Source organism: Phocoena phocoena, chromosome 17, assembly GCF_963924675.1.
Source record: "Phocoena phocoena chromosome 17, mPhoPho1.1, whole genome shotgun sequence".
NCBI lineage: Eukaryota > Metazoa > Chordata > Mammalia > Artiodactyla > Phocoenidae > Phocoena > Phocoena phocoena.
The window spans coordinates 36,552,309-36,571,462 of record NC_089235.1 but is presented as its reverse complement, the minus strand read 5'-3'; positions in this window follow the sequence as shown (position 1 = coordinate 36,571,462).

Genomic DNA, 19,154 nt, shown 5'->3' with positions numbered 1-19,154 from the left:
CAAATCTATCAATGTGATAAACTATATTAACAAATTGAAGGAGAAAAACCATATGATCATCGCAATAGATGCAGAGAAAGCTTTCGACAAAATTCAACACCCATTTATGATAAAAACCCTCCAGAAAGTAGGCATAGAGGGATCTTTCCTCAAAATAATAAAGGCCATATATGACAAGCCCACAGCAAACATCATCCTCAATGGTGAAACACTGAAAGCATTTCCACTAAGATCAGGAACAAGACAAGGTTGCCCACTCTCACCACTCTTATTCAACATAGTTTTGGAAGTTTTAGCCACAGCAATCAGAGAAGAAAAGGAAATAAAAGGAATCCAAATCGGAAAAGAAGAAGTAAAGCTGTCACTGTTTGCAGATGACATGATACTATACATAGAGAATCCTAAAGATGCTACCAGAAAACTACTAGAGCTAATCAATGAATTTGGTAAAGTAGCAGGATACAAAATTAATGCACAGAAATCTCTGGCATTCCTATATACTAGTGATGAAAAATCTGAAAGTGAAATCAAGAAAACACTCCCATTTACCATTGCAACAAAAAGAATAAACTATCTAGGAATAAACCTACCTAAGGAGACGAAAGACCTGTATGCAGAAAATTATAAGACACTGATGAAAGAAATTAAAGATGATACCAATAGATGGAGAGATATACCATGTTCTTGGATGGGAAGAATCAACATTGTGAAAATGACTCTACTACCCAAAGCAATCTACAGATTCAATGCAATCCCTATCAAACTACCACTGGCATTTTTCACAGAACTAGAACAAAAAATTTCACAATTTGTATGGAAACACAAAAGACCCCGAATAGCCAAAGCAATCTTCAGAACGAAAAAAGGAACTGGAGGAATCAGGCTCCCTGACTTCAGACTATATTACAAAGCAACAGTAATCAAGACAGTATGGCACTGGCACAAAAACAGAAAGATAGATCAGTGGAACAGGATAGAAAGCCCAGAGATAAATCCACGCACATATGGACACCTTATCTTTGATAAAGGAGGCAGGAATGTACAGTGGAGAAAGGACAGCCTCTTCAATAAATGGTGCTGGGAAAACTGGACGGGTACATGTAAAAGTATGAGATTAGATCACTCCCTAACACCATACACAAAAATAAGCTCAAAATGGATTAAAGACCTAAATGTAAGGCCAGAAACTATCAAACTCTTAGAAGAAAACATAGGCAGAACACTCTATGACATAAATCACAGCAAGATCCTTTCTGACCCACCTCCTAGAGTAATGGAAATAAAAACAAAAATAAACAAATGGGACCTAATGAAACTTCAAAGCTTTTGCACAGCAAAGGAAACCATAACCAAGACCAAAAGACAACCCTCAGAATGGGAGAAAATATTTGCAAATGAAGCAACTGACAAAGGATTAATCTCCAAAATTTACAAGCAGCTCATGCAGCTCAATAACAAAAAAACAAACAACCCAATCCAAAAATGGGCAGAAGACCTAAATAGACGTTTCTCCAAAGAAGATATACAGAATGCCAACAAACACATGAAAGAATGCTCAACATCATTAATCATTAGAGAAATGCAAATCAAAACTACAATGAGATATCATCTCACACCAGTCAGAATGGCCATCATCAAAAAATCTATAAACAATAAATGCTGGAGAGGGTGTGGAGAAAAGGGGACACTCTTGCACTGCTGGTGGGAATGTGAAATGTTTCAGCCACTATGGAGAACAGTATGGAGGTTCCTTAAAAAACTACAAATAGAATTACCATTTGACCCAGCAATCCCACTACTGGGCATATACCCTGAGAAAACCAAAATTCAAAAAGAGTCATGTACCAAAATGTTCATTGCAGCTCTATTTACAATAGCCCGGAGATGGAAACAACCTAAGCGCCCATCATCGGATGAATGGATAAAGAAGATGTGGCACATATACACAATGGAATATTACTCAGCCTTAAAAAGAAATGAAATTGAGCTATTTGTAATGAGATGGATAGACCTAGAGTCTGTCATACAGAGTGAAGTAAGTCAGAAAGAAAAAGACAAATACCGTATGCTAACACATATATATGGAATTTAAGGGGAAAAAATGTCATGAAGAACCTAGGGGTAAGACAGGAATAAAGACGCAGACCTACTGGAGAACGGACTTGAGGATATGGGGAGGGGGAAGGGTGAGTTTTGACAGGGCGAGAGAGAGTCATGGACATATACACACTAACAAACGTAGTAAGGTAGATAGCTGGGGGGAAGCAGCTGCAAGGCACAGGGATATTAGCTCGGTGCTTTGTGACAGCCTGGAAGGGTGGGATGGGGAGAGTGGGAGGGAGGGAGACGCAAGAGGGAAGACATATGGGAACATATGTATATGTATAGCTGATTCACTTTGTTATAAAGCAGAAACTAACACACCATTGTAAAGCAATTATACCCCAATAAAGATGTTTAAAAAAAAAAAAAAGGATCTTGCTGTGATTTATGTCATAGAGTGTTCTGCCTATGTTTTCCTCTAAAATTTTTATAGTGTCTGGACTTATATTTGGGTCTTTAATCCATTTTGAGTTTATTTTTGTGTATGGTGTTAGGGAGTGTTCTAATTCCATTCTTTTAAATGTAGCAGTCCAGTTTTCCCAGCACCACTTATTGAAGAGGCTGTCATTTCTCCACTGTATATCCTTGCCTCCTTTATCAAAAATAAGGTGACCATATGTGTGTGGGTTCATCTCTGGGCCTTCTATCCTGTTCCATTTATCTCTATTTCTGTTTTTGTGCCAGTACCATACTGTCCTGATTGCTGTAGCTTTGTAGTATAGTCTGAAGCCTGGGAGCTTGATTCCTCCAGCTCCATTTTTCTTTTCTTTCTCAGTATTGTTTTGGGTATTCGGGGTCTTTTGTGTTTCCATAAAAATTGTGAAATTTTTTGTTCTACTTCTGTGAAAAGTGCCATTGGTAGTTTGATAGGGATTGTATTGAATCTGTAGATTGCTTTGGGTAGTATATTCATTTTCACCATGTTGATTCTTCCAATCCAAGAACATGGTATATCTCTCCATCTGTTTGTAGTATATTTAACTTCTTTCATCAGTGTCTTATAGTTTTCTGCACACAGGTCTTTTGTCTCCTTAGGTAGGTTTATTCCTAGGTATTTTTTTCTTTTTGTTGCAATGGTAAATCAGAGTGTTTCCTTAATTTACCTTTCAGATTTTTCATCATTAGGGTATAGGAAGGCAAGAGATTTATATGCATTAATTTAGTACCCTGTACTTTACCAAATTCATTGATTACCTCTAGTAGTTTTCTGGTAGCATCTTCAGCTTTCTCTATGTATAGTATCATGTCATCTGCAAACAGTGACAGCTTTACTTCTTCTTTTCCAATTTGTATTCCTTTTATTTCATTTTCTTCTCTAATTGCTGTGGCTAAAACTTCCAAAACTATGTTGAATAATAGTGGTGAGAGTGGGCATCCTTGTCTTGTTCCTGATCTTAGAGGAAATGGTTTCAGTTTTTCACCATTGAGAATGATGTTGACTGTGGGTTTGTCATATACAGCTTTATTATGTTGAGGTATGTTCTGCCTATGCCTACTTTGTGGAGGGTTTTTATCATATGGGTGTTGAATGTTATTGAAAGCTTTTTCTGCATCTACTGAGATTATCATATGGTTTTCATCTTTCAATTTGTTAATATGGTGTATCCCACTGGTTGATTTGCATGTATTGAAGAATCCTTGCATTCCTGGGATATAACCCACTTGATCCTTTTAATGTGCTGTTGGATTCTGTTTGCTAGTATTTTGTTGAGGATTTTTGCATCTATGTTCATCAGTGATATTGGCCTGTAATTTTCCGTCTTTCTGACATCTTTGTCTGGTTTTGGTATCAGGGTGATGGTGGCCTCATAGAGTGAGTTTGGGAGTGTTCCTCTGCTATATTTTGGAAGAATTTGAGGGGGATAAATGTTAGCTCTTCTCTAAATGTTTGATAGAATTCACCTGTGAATCCATCTAGTCCTGGACATTTGTTTGGTGCAAGATTTTTAATCACAGTCTCAATTTCAGTGCTTGTGATTGGTCTGTTTATATTTTCTATGTCTTCCTGGTTCAGTCTCAGAAGCTTGTGCTTTTCTAAGAATTTTTCCACTTCTTCCAGGTTGTCCATTTTATTGGTATATAGTTGCTTGTAGTAATCTTTCATGACCCTTTGTATTTCTGCAGTTTCCGTTGTTACTTCTCCTTTTCCACTTCTAATTCTATTAATTTGAGTCTTCTCCATTTTTTTTCTTGATGAGTCTAGTTAATGGTTTATCAATTTTGTTTATCTTCTCAAAGAACCGTCTTTTAGTTTTATTGATCTTTGCTATTCAACTCGTCTTTCTGAACAAGTGTCTTTAAGCGAAGGTCTAGAGCACTGCAAAGAGGGCTTCTCAATGTCTCAGTAGTGAAACAAGTAGCAACTGTAAGAGAATTCATCTAGTATTTATACCTTAATTTGGTAATTGAAAAGTCTTCATCACATGCTTTCAACTCTATCTTACTTGTAGTGTTACAAGAGCCTTTGATTTACTCACTACAATTGCATACATCAAATTAGTGCTAATTATTAGCTAACACACAAGAACAAAATGAAGAAGATCTGCAATAAATGACTTTTTAAGAAATTACTTTCTGAGTGTAATGCCTATGAACAGTCTGACAGAGGGGTGAGGGGAGGTGCACAGAGTGTAATTCTTGCCTTTGTAAGTTCTAGGATGACATTTAACCTTTAGTCTTTAAGACCTGTGGGAAACACTTCGGTAGCACTCCCTGTTGTCCTGTAATAATATCTGGAATGATTAGACAAAGAACAAAGCAAAGCAGTAAATATTCTGCAAGGTTACAGTTTGCAATTTGAACAGTATTAGAAAGGAAATCAAATATAAGTGGAATCAGAGTGCATAAGGAAAGTACAAATGAGATGCTAAGTAGTTCCTTTTCTATTTGTATGTCTACTGTTTCTTTCTAATACCAGTATAGTTAATCAGGTCTTCAGCATTTATTTTTTCAACTCAATGATGCCATAATTCAAGCAGATATCCTAGGAAATGAGGGCAAAAGGAGATCTAGACCAGATGAATGTGTGAATGACTTGAAACTTGAGAAGATATTGGTTCATTAAAATGGTGGTCTGAAAGCATTTTTTGATTATTCTAAAAGCCACAGAAATGTCTTAACCATGAACTTGCAATTTCCCAATAGAAATATAAGTGTTAAAGATCTATAGGTGAATCTGAGAGTAAACAATTACCCTTAAAGACCAACATTCAATTCCATCAAATAGTTATTCAAGAACAATTTGTTTTCAATACTATAGAGAGTGGACAGAATTTGGGGTCTAGCCCTGTGTCATGAGTGAAAATCCCCTATCCATTATGAACTTCCATTGTGTCATCTGAAAAATGAAGATACTTGTGCCAGTTACCTATTACTGTGAAACAAATCACCCCAATTGTAATTTAGACAGGTCCCACTAAGACCCATCCACTCCATGCAACATCAGCTGGGGTGAAAGAAAGGCTGGAGGTAATTTGTCAGCCGAGGGCTGGAATTGTCTAGAGGCTCACCACCAATCTGGTGATTGCTGGTTGATGGCTGGAACCTCTGCTAGGAATGTCAAGTGTGATCTTTGGTTCTTCTCCACAAGGGCCAATTCTGTGGTGCTTGAGTTCCTCATGACATAGAGCCTATGTTCCAAGACCCCCATAAAAAATGTTGAAGGTGGAAACTGTATATTCTTTTATGACCAGGCTTGAAAGTGATATATTGTAACTTCTGCCACAATCAGGAGCCTACTCAGATATAAAAGAAGGCAACTCAGACCTAACTCTCATTGGGAGGAATGGCACAGTTACCGGGTAAGAAGAGCACAGGGGAGATATTGTTGTGACCATTTTTGGAATATACGACCTACAACAATAATAAAATCTACCATTTAACATACATTGCTATTACACTTTTTATTTCAAAAAAACTCCTTACAAGTGTTTCCACATATTTTCACAGATTTTTTATCAACTTCACAAAATAACAAGGAAATTAAAATTTAACATTGAATTTAATTCCTAGTATCACATCTTTGTCTCTGAGATAATGGCTTCTTGAGTTTGTACACATGGTAGCTTCAGTGCATTGTAATACAAGAAGAGAATGACAGGTAAAGCAGCTGATTTGTTGTCATTGCCTTGAATTGTGAGAATAAAACCTGATTAATCTTTATTAGTGGGACAAACAGTGTGGCACTTTCATCAAGGCTATGTTTATGAATATCCTTTACATTTTTTTTTTTTTTTTTTGCAGCACGCGGGCCTCTCACTGTTGTGGCCTCTCCCGTTGAGGAGCACAGGCTCCGGACGCGCAGGCTCAGCGGCCATGGCTCACGGGCCCAACCTCTCCGCGGCATGTGGGATCTTCCTGGTCCTGGGCACGAACCCGTGTCCTCTGCATCGGCAGGCGGACTCTCAACCACTGTGCCACCAGGGAAGCCCATCCTTTACATTTAATATCCATGTGCTAAACACCTCTTCTTCTTATGCTTTTTTGTTTTTCATGAAGTAAGAGCATTAAGCAAGGGCTAGGGTACCTACTCTCTTGAGTAAGGCTGTGGGTATTACCTGTGACAGTTGTATATGAGAGCCTCTACTCACTGGTTGAATGAGCAAGTCTTTCAACAAGTAAAAACTAAATCTCACACAACAATCTAAAGAACCAAGTTTGCTGATTGGCAAATTAGTGATACATTATTAATTTTGAGTCCCAATATCCTCAATTCTTATCTAGAGAATTACATATAAGACCAGTTGGGAGAAATAAAAAAACTTTGGCAGACACTTTCCCCAAATGTCCTCAGATGTTCCCCAAATATGGTAGAGGATGCACAAAGAGAATTCTTTAATGTTTCTCTTCCCATCAGAAAGCTGTTATAATATTCAGTGCCAAGTAGTCAAACAAAATAAGACCACCAAATTATTTATAATTTTACATTTTCCAAATTCCCAGATATTTAACATCACAAAGACTCAATTGAAATCTGTTTACCTCCAAGTTTTACTTTGGCATTAATTTATTAAACAAGAAACTGAGAAAGTCATTGAGAATAGTAGCAAAATGAAGTGCATTATTGAACTGTCAGCAAAACTGCCAGGCATATTTTCTACATTGTGGGGAAAAAAAAATAATGTAGTTGACAGAGTTTTCATTACTTCCACTAAACTGTTGCTTTCATTGTTGCCAAATCATACTATCTGGATGTAGTTCACTGAAGGATGGGTAGACACTGAGGATCCACATTATCAGCCAATATTTCACCCCAGGTGTTTCCTGCTCTCTTATATTTGGTTACTGTGATTACAAGTAGCTATCTTTACAGTGGTAAAATCAGTGGTGGATTTTCTGTTGTCAACAGGAATAGCCCTGGAGGTTTATGTTGGATGTTAGAAATCAAAGTTGGCTTTGGCAAAATGCATTTTAGACAATGTAGAGGAAAGAAAAGCCAGTTATATCCTATGAGTATGTTGTCCAGTTTAAATAGCAGGACACATTTTGCCAGTGTAAATATAACCACTGTTTCACCAGTGATAACAGGTACTTAGTAAATTAATCCTTATACATACCTTAAATCAGTAGATTGAGAATGCCACTTAAATTAAAAGACCCTATATATGGAGAGAAAATGACATAAAATAAAGTAGCCTTAAGAAGTATAGCATCAGGTCTTGATGCTGCAGCCCTGGTTCCTGCAATCTCACTGGAGGCATTCTCGGTGCTCCAGCCAGGCCTCCCTCCATCACTTCCTGGAAGAAACATTCACAAACCACCATTTGCACCTCTCAGGTGAACTTTCTCAAAAAAGCTCACCTTCCTCATTCAGCAGATTAAGATTGGAAGAGCGTAGACCTTCAAGATGGCAGAGGAGTAAGATGTGGAGATCACCTTCCTCCCCAGAAATACATCAGAAATACATCTACATGTGGAACAACTCCTAAAGAACACCTCTGAATGCTGGCAGAAGACCTCAGACTTCCCAAAAGATGCCCTTAGGTGACCTACACACGGAGGCGAGGCAAAATCCAAAGCTGAACACCAGGAACACTGTGAACAAAGTGAAAGGGAAATCTCTCCCAGCAGCCTCAGGAGAAGTGGAATAAATCTCCACAATCAACTTGATCTACCCTGCATCTCTGGAATACCTGAATAGACAATGAATCATCCCAAAATTGAGGTGACGGACTTTGTGTGATTTTGTCTGTATAGATTTGCTTTCACCATATGCCTAGGGTTCTCTCTGTCTGTATTTTTTTGTTTTTTGTTTTTTTTTTGGATTTTTTTTAGTATAGATTTTACTGCTTTCTATCATTGGTGTATTTGGTTTTTGGCTTGGTTGCTATCTTCTTTCTTTTTTATTAATTACTTTTATTTTATTTTATTTTTCTTTTTGCGGTACGTGGGCCTCTCACTGTTGTGGCCTCTCCCATTGTGAAGTACAGGCTCCGGACACACAAGTTCAGCAGCCATGGTTCACGGGCCCAGCCACTCCGTGGCATGTGGGATCTTCCCAGACCGGGACATGAATCCATGTCCCCTGCATTGGCAGGTGGACTCTCTACCACTGCGCCACAAGGGAAACCCAATTACTTTTAATTTAAAAAATTTTAAATAATATTTTAATTTATTAATAACATTATTTTATTTTACTTTTTTCATTCTTATTTCATTTTTTCTCCCTTTTCTTTTGAGCTGTGTAGCTGACATGGTCTTGGTGCTCAAGCCAGGTGTCAGGCCTGTGCCTCTGAGGTGGGAGAGTTGAGTTTAGGACATTGGTCCACCAGAGACCTTCTGGCTCCACTTAATATCAAATGGTGAAACCTCTCCCAGAGGTATCCATCTCAATGTTAAGACCCAGCTCCACTCAACAACCACCAAGCTACAATAATGGGCACTCTATGCCAAACAACTAGCAAAACAGGAACACAACCCCACCCATTAACAGAAAGGCTGCCTAAAATCATAATAAAGTCACAGACACCCTAAAACAAACCACCGGACATGGTTTGACTCAACAGAAAGACAAAATGCAGCCTCATCCACCAGAAAATAGGCACCAGTCCCTTCCACCAGGAAGCCTACACAACCCGTTGAACAAACCTTAGTCACTGGGAACAGACACAAAAAACAATGGGAACTATGAACCTGTAGCCTGCAAAAAGGAGGCCACAAACACAGTAAGTTAAGCAAAATGAGAAGACAGAGAAACATGCAACAGATGAAGGAGCAAGGTAAAATCCCAACAGACCAAACAAATGAAGAGGAAATAAGCAGTCTACCTGGAAAAGAATTCAGAGTAATGATAGTAGAGGTGATCCAAAATCTTGGAAATAAAATGGAGAAAATAAAAGAAACATTTAATGAGGACCTAGAAGAACTAAAGAGCAAATTAACAATGATGAACAAAAATATAAATTAAATTTAAAATTCTCTAGAAGGATTCAATAGCAGAATAACTGAGGCAGAAGAAAGGATAAGTGACCTGGAAGATAAAAGAGTGGAAATAACTACCACAAAGCAGAATAAAGAAAAAATAATGAAAAGAATTGAGGACGGCCTCAGAGACCTCTGGAACAACATTACATGCACCAACATTCGAATTATAGGGGTCCCAGAAGAAGAAGAGAAAAGGAAAGAAGACAGAGAAAATATTTGAAGAGATTATAGTTGAAAACTTCCTTAACATGGGAAAGGAAATAGTCAATCAAGTCCAAGAAGCACAGAGAGTCCCACACAAGGTAAATCCAAGGAAAAACATGCCAAGACACACAATCAAACTATCAAAAATTAAATACAAAGAAAAAATATTAAAAGCAGCAAGGGAAAAACGACAAATAAAATACAAGGGAATCCCCATAACATTAACAGCTGATCTTTCAGCAGAAACTCTGCAAGCCAGAAGGGAGGGGCAGGATATAATTAAAGTGATGAAAGAGAAAAATCTACAACCAACATTACTCTACACAGCAAGGGTCTCATTCAGATTCGACAGAGAAATTAAAATGTTTACAGACAAGCAAAAGATAAGAGAATTCAGCACCACCAAACCAGCTTTACCACAAACACTAAAGGAAACTTCTCTAGGCAGGAAACAAAGGAGAGAGAAAAGACCTACAATAACAAAACCAAAACAATTAAGAAAATAGTAATAGGAACATACATATCAATAACTACCTTAAATGTAAATGGATTAAATGCTCCAACCAAAAGACATAGACTGGTTGAATGGATACAAAAACAAGACCCATATACATGCTGTGTACAAAGACCCACTTCAGACCTAGGGACACATACAGACTGAAAGTGAGGGGATGCAAAAAGATAATCCACGCTAATGGAACTCTAAAGACAGCTGGAGTAGCAATTCTCGTATCAAACAAAATAGACTTTAAAATAAAGAATATTACAAGAGACAAGGATGGACACTGCATAATGATCAAGGGATGAATCCAAGAAGAAAATATAGCAATTGTAAATATTTATGCATGCCACATAGGAGCACCTCAATACATAAGGCAAATGCTAACACCCATAAAAGGAGAAATTGACAGTAACACAATCATAGTAGGGGACTTTAAATCCCACTTTCAGCATTGTACAGATCATCCAAAAAGATAATAAATAAGGAAACACAAGCTTTAAATGATACATTAAAGAAGATGGACTTAATTGATATTTATAAGACATTCCATCCAAAATACACTTTCTTCTCAAGTGCTCATGGAACATTCTCCAGGATAGATCATATCTTGGATCACAAGTCAACCCTTGGTAAATTTAAGAATATTGAAATTGTATCAAGTATCTTTTCTGACCACAACACTATGAGACTAGATATCAATTGCAGGAAAAAATTTGTAAAAAATACAATCGTATGGAGGCTAAACAATACATTACTAAATAACCAAGAGATCACTGAAGAAAACAAAGAGGAAATCAAAAAATATCTAGAAACAAATTACAATGAAACATGACAACCCAAGACCTATGGGATGCAACAAAAGCCATTCTAAGAAGGAATCTTGCCTCAAGAAACAAGAAACATCTCAAATAAGCAATCTAACTTTTACACCTAAAGCAATTAGAGAAAGAAGAACAAAATACCCCAAAGTCAGCAGAAGGAAAGAAATCATAGAGATCACATCAGAAATAAATTAAAAATAAATGAAGCAAACAGTAACAAAGATCAGTAAAACTAAAAGCTGGTTCTTTGATAAGATAACAAAAATTGATAAACAATTAGCCAGACTCATACAGCAAAAAAGGGAGAAGACTCAAGTCAATAGAATTAGAAAAGAAAAAGGAAAAGTATCAACTGACACTGCAGAAATACAAATGATCATGAGAGATTACAACAAGCAACTATATGCCAATAAAATGGACAACCTGGAAGAAATGGCCATATTCTTATAAATGCAGAACCTTCTGAGACTGAACCAGGAAGAAATAGAAAATATGAACAGACCAATCACAAGCACTGAAATTGAAACTGTGATTAAAAATCTTCCAACAAGCCAAAGCTCAGGATGCGATGGCTTCACGGGTGAATTCTATCAAACATCTAGAGAAGAGTTAACACCTATCCTTCTCAAACTCTTCCAAAATATAGCAGAGGGAGGAACACTCCCAAACTCATTCTACAAGGCCATGATCACCCTGATACTAAAACCAGACAGTTGTCACAAAGAAAGTAAACTACAAGCCAATATTGCTGATGAACACAGATGCAAAAATTGTCAACAAAATACGAGCAAACAGAATCCACAATCACGTTAAGGGGATCATACACCATGATCAAGTGGTGTTTATCCCAGGAATGCAAGGATTCTTCAATAGGCACAAATCATTCAATGTGATAAACCATATTAACAAATTGAAGGAGAAAAAACATATGATCAGCTCAATAGATGCAGAAAAACCTTTCAACAAAATTCAACACCAATTTATGATAAAAACCCTGCAGAAAGCAGGCATACAGGGAACTTACCTCAACATAATAAAAGTCATATATTACAAACCCACAGTCAACATCATTCTCAGTGGTGAAAAACTGAAACCATTTCCTCTAAGATCAGGAACAAGACAAGGTTGTCCACTCTCAGCACTATTATTCAACATAGCTTTGTGAGTTTTAGCCATAGCAATCAGAGAAGAAAAAGAAATAAAAGGAATACAAATTGGAAAAGAAGAAGTAAAGCTGTCACTGTTTGCAGATGACGTGATACTATACATAGAGAAAGCTGAAGAGCTACCAGAAAACTACTAGAGCTAATCAATGAATTTGGTAAAGTAGAGGGTACAAAATTAATGCATATAAATCTCTTGCCTTCCTATACCCTAATGATGAAAAATCTGAAAGGTAAAGTAAGGAAACACTCTGATTTACCATTGCAACAAAAATAATAAAATACCCAGGAATAAACCTACTTAAGGACACAAAAGACCTGTATGTAGAAAACTACAAGACACTGATGAAATAAATTAAAGACGATACAAACAGATGGAGAGATATACCATGTTCTTGGATTGGAAGAATCAACATTGTGAAAATGACTATACTACCCAAAGCAATCTACAGACTCAATGCAATCCATTCAAACAACAATGGCATTTTTCACAAAAGTAGAAATAATATTTCACAATTTGTATGGAAACACAAAAGACCCCGAATAACCAAAGCAATGTTGATAAAGAAAAATGGAGCTGGAGAAATCAGGCTCCTGGACTTCAGACTATACTACAAAGCTACAGTAATCAAGACAGTATGGTACTGGCACAAAAACAGAAATATAGATCAATGGAACAGGATAGAAAGCCCAGAGATAAACCCACACACATATGGTCACCTTATATTTGATAAAGGAGGCAAGGATATACAATGGAGAAATGACAGCCTCTTCAATAAGTGGTGCTGGGAAAACTGGACAGCCACATGTAAAAGAATGAAATTAGAACACTCCCTAACATCATACACAAAAATAAACTCAAAATGGATTAAAGAGTTATATGTAAGGTCAGACACTATCAAAGTCTTAGAGGAAAACATAGGCAGAACACTCTATGACATAAATCACAGCAAGATCCCTTTTGACCCACCTCCTAGAGGAATGGAAGTAAAAACAAAAATAAACAAATGGGACCTAATGAAACTTAAAAGCTTTTGCACAGCTAAGGAAAATATGAACAAGATGAAAAGGCAACCCTCAGAATGGGAGAAAACATTTGCAAATGAAGCAACTGATAAAGGAATAATCTCCAAAATTTACAAGCAGCTCATGCAGCTCAATATCAAATAAACAAACCACCTTATCCAAAAATTGACAGAAGCCCTAAATATACATTTCTCTAAAGAGAATATACAGATTGCCAAGAAACACATGAAAGGATGCACAGGATCACTAATCATTAGGGAAATGCAAATCAAAACTACAATGAGATATCATCTCACACTGGTCAGAATGGCCATCATCAAGAAATCTACAAACAATAAATGCTGGAGAAAAGGGAACCCTCTTGCACTGTTGGTGGGAATGTCAATTGATACAGCCACTATGGGAGCACTATGGAAACTCCTTATAAAACTAAAAGTAGAACTTCCATACTACACAGTAATCCCACTATTGGGTATGTACCCTGAGAAAACCATAAAAAGAGTCATGTATCACAATGTTCATTGCAGCTCTATTTACAATAGTCAGGACATGGAAACAACCTAAGTGTCCATCGACAGATGAATGGATAAAGAAGATATGGCACATATATACAGTGGAATATTACTCAGCCACAAAAAGAAATGAAATTGAGTTATTTGTATTGAGGTGGATGGAACTCGAGTCTGTCTTACAGACTGAAGTAAGTCAAAAAGAGAAAACCAAATACCGTATGCTAACACATATATATGGAATCTAAAAAAAATGTTTCTGAAGAACCTAGGGGCAGGGCAAGAATAAAAACGCACACGTAGAGAATGCACTTAAGGACACGGGGAGGAGGAAGGGTAAGCTGGGCCGAGGTGAGAGAGTCGCATGGGCATATATACACTACCAAATGTAAAATAGATAGCTAATGGGAAGCAGCCACATAGCATAGGGAGATCAGCTTGGTGCTTTTGTGACCACCTAGATGGATGGTATAGGGAAGATGGGAAGGAGATGCAAGAGGGAGGTGTTATGGGGATATATGTATATGTATAGCTTGTTCACTTTGTTATAAAGCAGAAACTGACACACCACTGTAAAGCAATTATGCTCAAATAAAGCTGTTTTTTAAAAAAAGGAATGATAGCATCTGGAGTTTTATACAGTTTTTTGATTCTGTGACTTGATGCTTTCAAATCTGTGACTATACCCCTGGGACAAATTAATGTAAGATGATTTCTTTAGTTAATTCTCAGTTTTTCTTGAGAATGGGAGAGTGTGGATAAAAAAACCCCACACATAATCCAAAAGCATTTCCCACATTCCTGCCTCTGAGGAAGAAGTCGATGGATGGATTGTTGTAAGGTCTTTATCTTGAGCCTGAACTTGACTATGCTAATTGGTGAGTCAGGCTTCCTGGACTTGATTCACTTGCAGAACAGAGTTTTTGGAAGTACTCTACTGGGAAGTGTTTTGTTATCTATTTCTGTGTAACAAACTACCATAAATTGAGTGGCTTAAAGCAATACACATTTATTATCTCACAGTTTCTGTGGGTCAGAAATTTGGGCACAACTTCTCTGGGTCTTCTGCATCAGGTTTTTCACAAGCTTCAATCAAAGTATCAGCCAGGGCTGAGGTTTCATCTAAAGGTTCAACAGAAGAAAGACCTGTTTCCCAGATCAGTGGGCATTGGCAGAATTCAGTTCCTCAAGGGCTGTCAGACTGAGGATCTAGTTCTTTTCATGCTGTCAGACTGAGCGTCTTACTTTCTCACTGGCTGTTAGCCAGAGGTCACCCTAATTTCTTGCTATGTGGGCCTCTCCATGTGTCAAGTTGCTTCAACAAAGCCAGCAAGGCAAGAAAACAATAGAATCTGCTAGCAAGATGGAAGTCACATTTTGTAGCCTCATCATGGAAGTGACAACTCATTATCATTACTGTATTCTGTTGATTAGACAGAAGCCATTATGTCTAGCCCTCACTCAATGGGAGACTGTTACACTTAGACATGAATACCAGGACACAGGCATTATTGGAGCCAGTCTTATCTGCTTGCCTCAGGGTGGTTGAGGACAGATAGACTGGGATTAGAGGAGAGCTATGTATCTGCCCTGAATAGTGGTTTCTGGACATAGGCCCAGTTTCTGTGGTGAGACCCTCTTTAGGCTAAAATTGAAGGAATTGTTTTCACCCAGAAAGATTCAGGGAAACTTGAGAGGTGTGGCTTTCTCTCCTATGTGACAGTATGTGACACTGGGTGGGAGTAAAGCGTATGCTCTTCTTTTCTACGTGTAACACAGCATTGCTTTATCCTCACAGAACCTGTGTTATTTGTAATAAGAGCTCAGATAGTGGAGCTTCGCTGCTTCAAGAATTTGAATTATGAGGAGTGCTGAGAGATTGTATCCTTGGATTTTTATGCCACTGTAAAAGGGTATGTTGAACATTACACGAATGGATGACTCTTGTCTGTTTGAGCAGATTTGTGCACACTGGATATGTAGTTGAACACTAAATTATTCTAAGTAACTGTTATCAGTTCTTCTGTTTCTTACCCTCCTTTCTTCCTTTGACTCAGTGATCAAGTTCTCTGGAGGTTTTAAACATCTTAATCTGTATGTAAAAATAATAAGGAAAGCCAAATATAAGTTAATTATCTAAGTTTCAAAGCAGAAGACTTGGCAGGGAGGAGCAGCTGCTGCTCTGACTTCTAACCTATAGCCAGAGATATATTTTGAACAATGCTTATGATGTTCTTACATTATTTTGGATGGGTAAGTGGATATCCAAACATATTAATCCTAAACTTTGTGAGAAAAATTTAAAGTATTTCTGTTTATCCGTGGACATACTAGATTACACAAAGAGGATGTAAGTGTTGATGTCCATCAAATAACAATAAGTTAAAGATAAAGAATATAGAAAAGGAAGAGGTGGAAGCAGAGAAAGAGAAATGTGGAAGAAGTGGGTGTTTTTCCTCTGATAATCCTTATTAGATCTTTTCTGAATGATATACTGCAAGGACCATTACAAAATGTTCATAACATTTTGTTTCTTTCGAACAAAGCAACTCAGACTCTCCATGGAATGAAGGTAAGGACAGCAGGAGACAGACATATCAGCTTTGTCTATTGAATTGGCCCAACAATTTCTTCTGTAAATAGTTTTAGAATGAGCTTATTATGATGGACTATTTTCTCTGAAAACTTAGAGATTTCAGGACAGTGTTTCAGTACCACCTTATGTCTAATATTTATCAAAACAGGATAGGCTAAAGGATTAAAATGTCTAAACTTTATCATGTGTTTCTGTCTGCTGGCAAGGCTATAGAACAGTTGTTAATATTGAAAATGAGATGAAATATGTTCTAAATTTATCTTATCAGCCCTGTCTTTCAATAGAATGATAGTTACTTGACACTATCACATTGTTTTTCAGCCAGTTGAAACCAAATCTGAGAAGGCACAAATACATCCAGAAGTCATGGCTCAGAAATACAGAGTGATGCCAAATGAAACAGGTAAATGTTCATTCACCTGGGGACCATATTTTGACTGCATTATGGTGCAAATGAAAAAAAACCCCACAATGTTCTCATCAATTCAAAAATCATACTTAAAAGACCTCAGTTGGAAACCATATATTTTTCCAATATCCATAATATATACCATCTGGGTTACAGCTGGCAACATAAAAATGTTGTCTTATGAACACTAAAGGTGTGAGAACCATCAAGCAGATCCAAGTTGATTTGGCACATTTGTTCACAAAGAAGGCAGTTCTTTTTGTGGTAAGATTTAGCTTAGAAAGTAAATGGAAGTTTAAGAACTCATCCCAATATACCCAGCTTTACCAAAAATAAAGAAATGGATTACTTTAATATTGATGAGACAAAAAGATGGTGTTCTATACTAGAAGATTATAAAGAAGAGTGAATTTTGGAAAATGAAACTGAATAACTAAATTTGAATCTTTTTATCAAGGCTAATTCCTACTCATTTTAGAAATATAATATTGTGTATAGAAATTGTGATTCTCCTAAATAACACCAAGATTTAATTCGCAGTCTGTCTGTATGTAGGTCTGTGCTCAATGTTATATGAAAGTTTAAATTACACCAATGTATAGTATACACTGACCATTGCTCTGAAAGCCTCAACTTCAACAGTTACCTTTATACCTTAAGATCAACATTAAGAAAAGTGTTTAGTATGCTGCCTATTCCTTATTGTTGTTTGGGAAGTATTATTTAGAGGTTACTAAAATGAAAACAAAATTTGTTCCAAATTATATATGTCTCCCATTTTTTAGGAGATATCCAGGCTAAAAGCTAATATACTTAACTAAGAACCTTTATTCAATATGAACAAGTAGATAAAATAAGGGATAAGCAGGTCCACAATTTGATATACAAAGAATGATGTTAAATCATCTTGATTTTCCACTGGTGCTGAAATTATGGGTGGGAATATACTAGACTGAAGATGGAAAATAATAACCGTAACCATAGTTATAACTGGAAACACTTATTCCATAGAACAGGCAAAGTTGTGAGAGAAGCAATATAATCAAATAATAAAATATGCTCAGTTTCCTCAGTCTGAAGCCTGGAGGAAACTCAACCTGCTGATCCATTCCTTAGATGTGGCCCTGGATAGCCAACTGGAACTGTGCCTCCTGCAGGGGTGGAGGGTGGGGTGGAGAGAGCAAGAAGCAGAAGGGCTGCTGGGAAGAACTGAGAACAGAGACTTAGGGCTTCCCTGAATTGTGGGTCTGGCTACATTTCTGGGATGCTTGGCAGGATGCTTAGGCTAAGCCAGGCTATTGGGTGGGGTCACAAGGCACCTTATGTACTTACTTTTCCTTTGTCTCCCCAGTATTTTTATGCAGGTCAAATCAGTTCAAGGTAAGAAACAAGTGAAACACTGAAGAAAAAATAAGCAAAAAAGGTTATCAGGGGAAGTATCAAAAGGTAACAGAGGTTGTTCCCTGTCAAGAGGAAGGACCGGACTGGCCACTGAGGAAGCCACCGACTGGCATGTACTGTGAATAGAGAGGTTTAACAGGACTAGCCAGTGATGAATGCAGCCCAAGGGCTCCTGGGTACCTCACTGGCTACCAGAACTGAACGAAAATTACCATAATCAATAGCTTTTGACAGGTATGCAGACTCAGAAACCCGACTTGGGCCTCATCTAGACAAGAATTGTCTTTTTTAAATTAATTTTTATTGGAGTATAGTTGATTTACAATGTTGTGTTAGTTTCTACAGTACAGCACAGTGAATTAGTTATACATATACATATATCTACTCTTTTTTAGATTATTTTCTCATATAGGTCATTACAGAGTATTGAGTAGAGTTCCCTGTGCTATATAGTAGGTTCTTTTATATATAGTAATGTGTATATATTAATCCTAATCTCCCAATTTACCAGAAAACCATAATTCGAAAAGATACATGCACCCCAGTGTTCATTGCAACACTATTTACAACAGCCAAGACATGGAAACAACCTAAATGTCCATGGATGGATGAATGGATAAAGAAGATGTGGCACATATATACAATGGAATACTACCCAGCTATAAAAAAGAAAGGATTGTCTTTTGAGGCAGATTCACATTAATTAAATTCATGAGCCTGATGAAGGCAATATGGAGGCCATTTTATTCTTTAATGGCCAGCAAGTTTCTGCCTATCTGCATTCCTCTACATTACTTTTCAGAGTGAATCTCCTACTACCCTACCCTTTGCTATGCTTGGGCCACCCTAAACCATGTGAGCTTTGTCAGACACACCTGACATGCTTCCTTCTCCCAGGGCCCTTTTCCTCACTTTTCTTCCCAGCTTGCTTTTGGTCAGCTTATCTTGCTTTTTGTCTTGCTTTTCTCCAGCTCTTTCAGTCATTTTGCAAATGACCC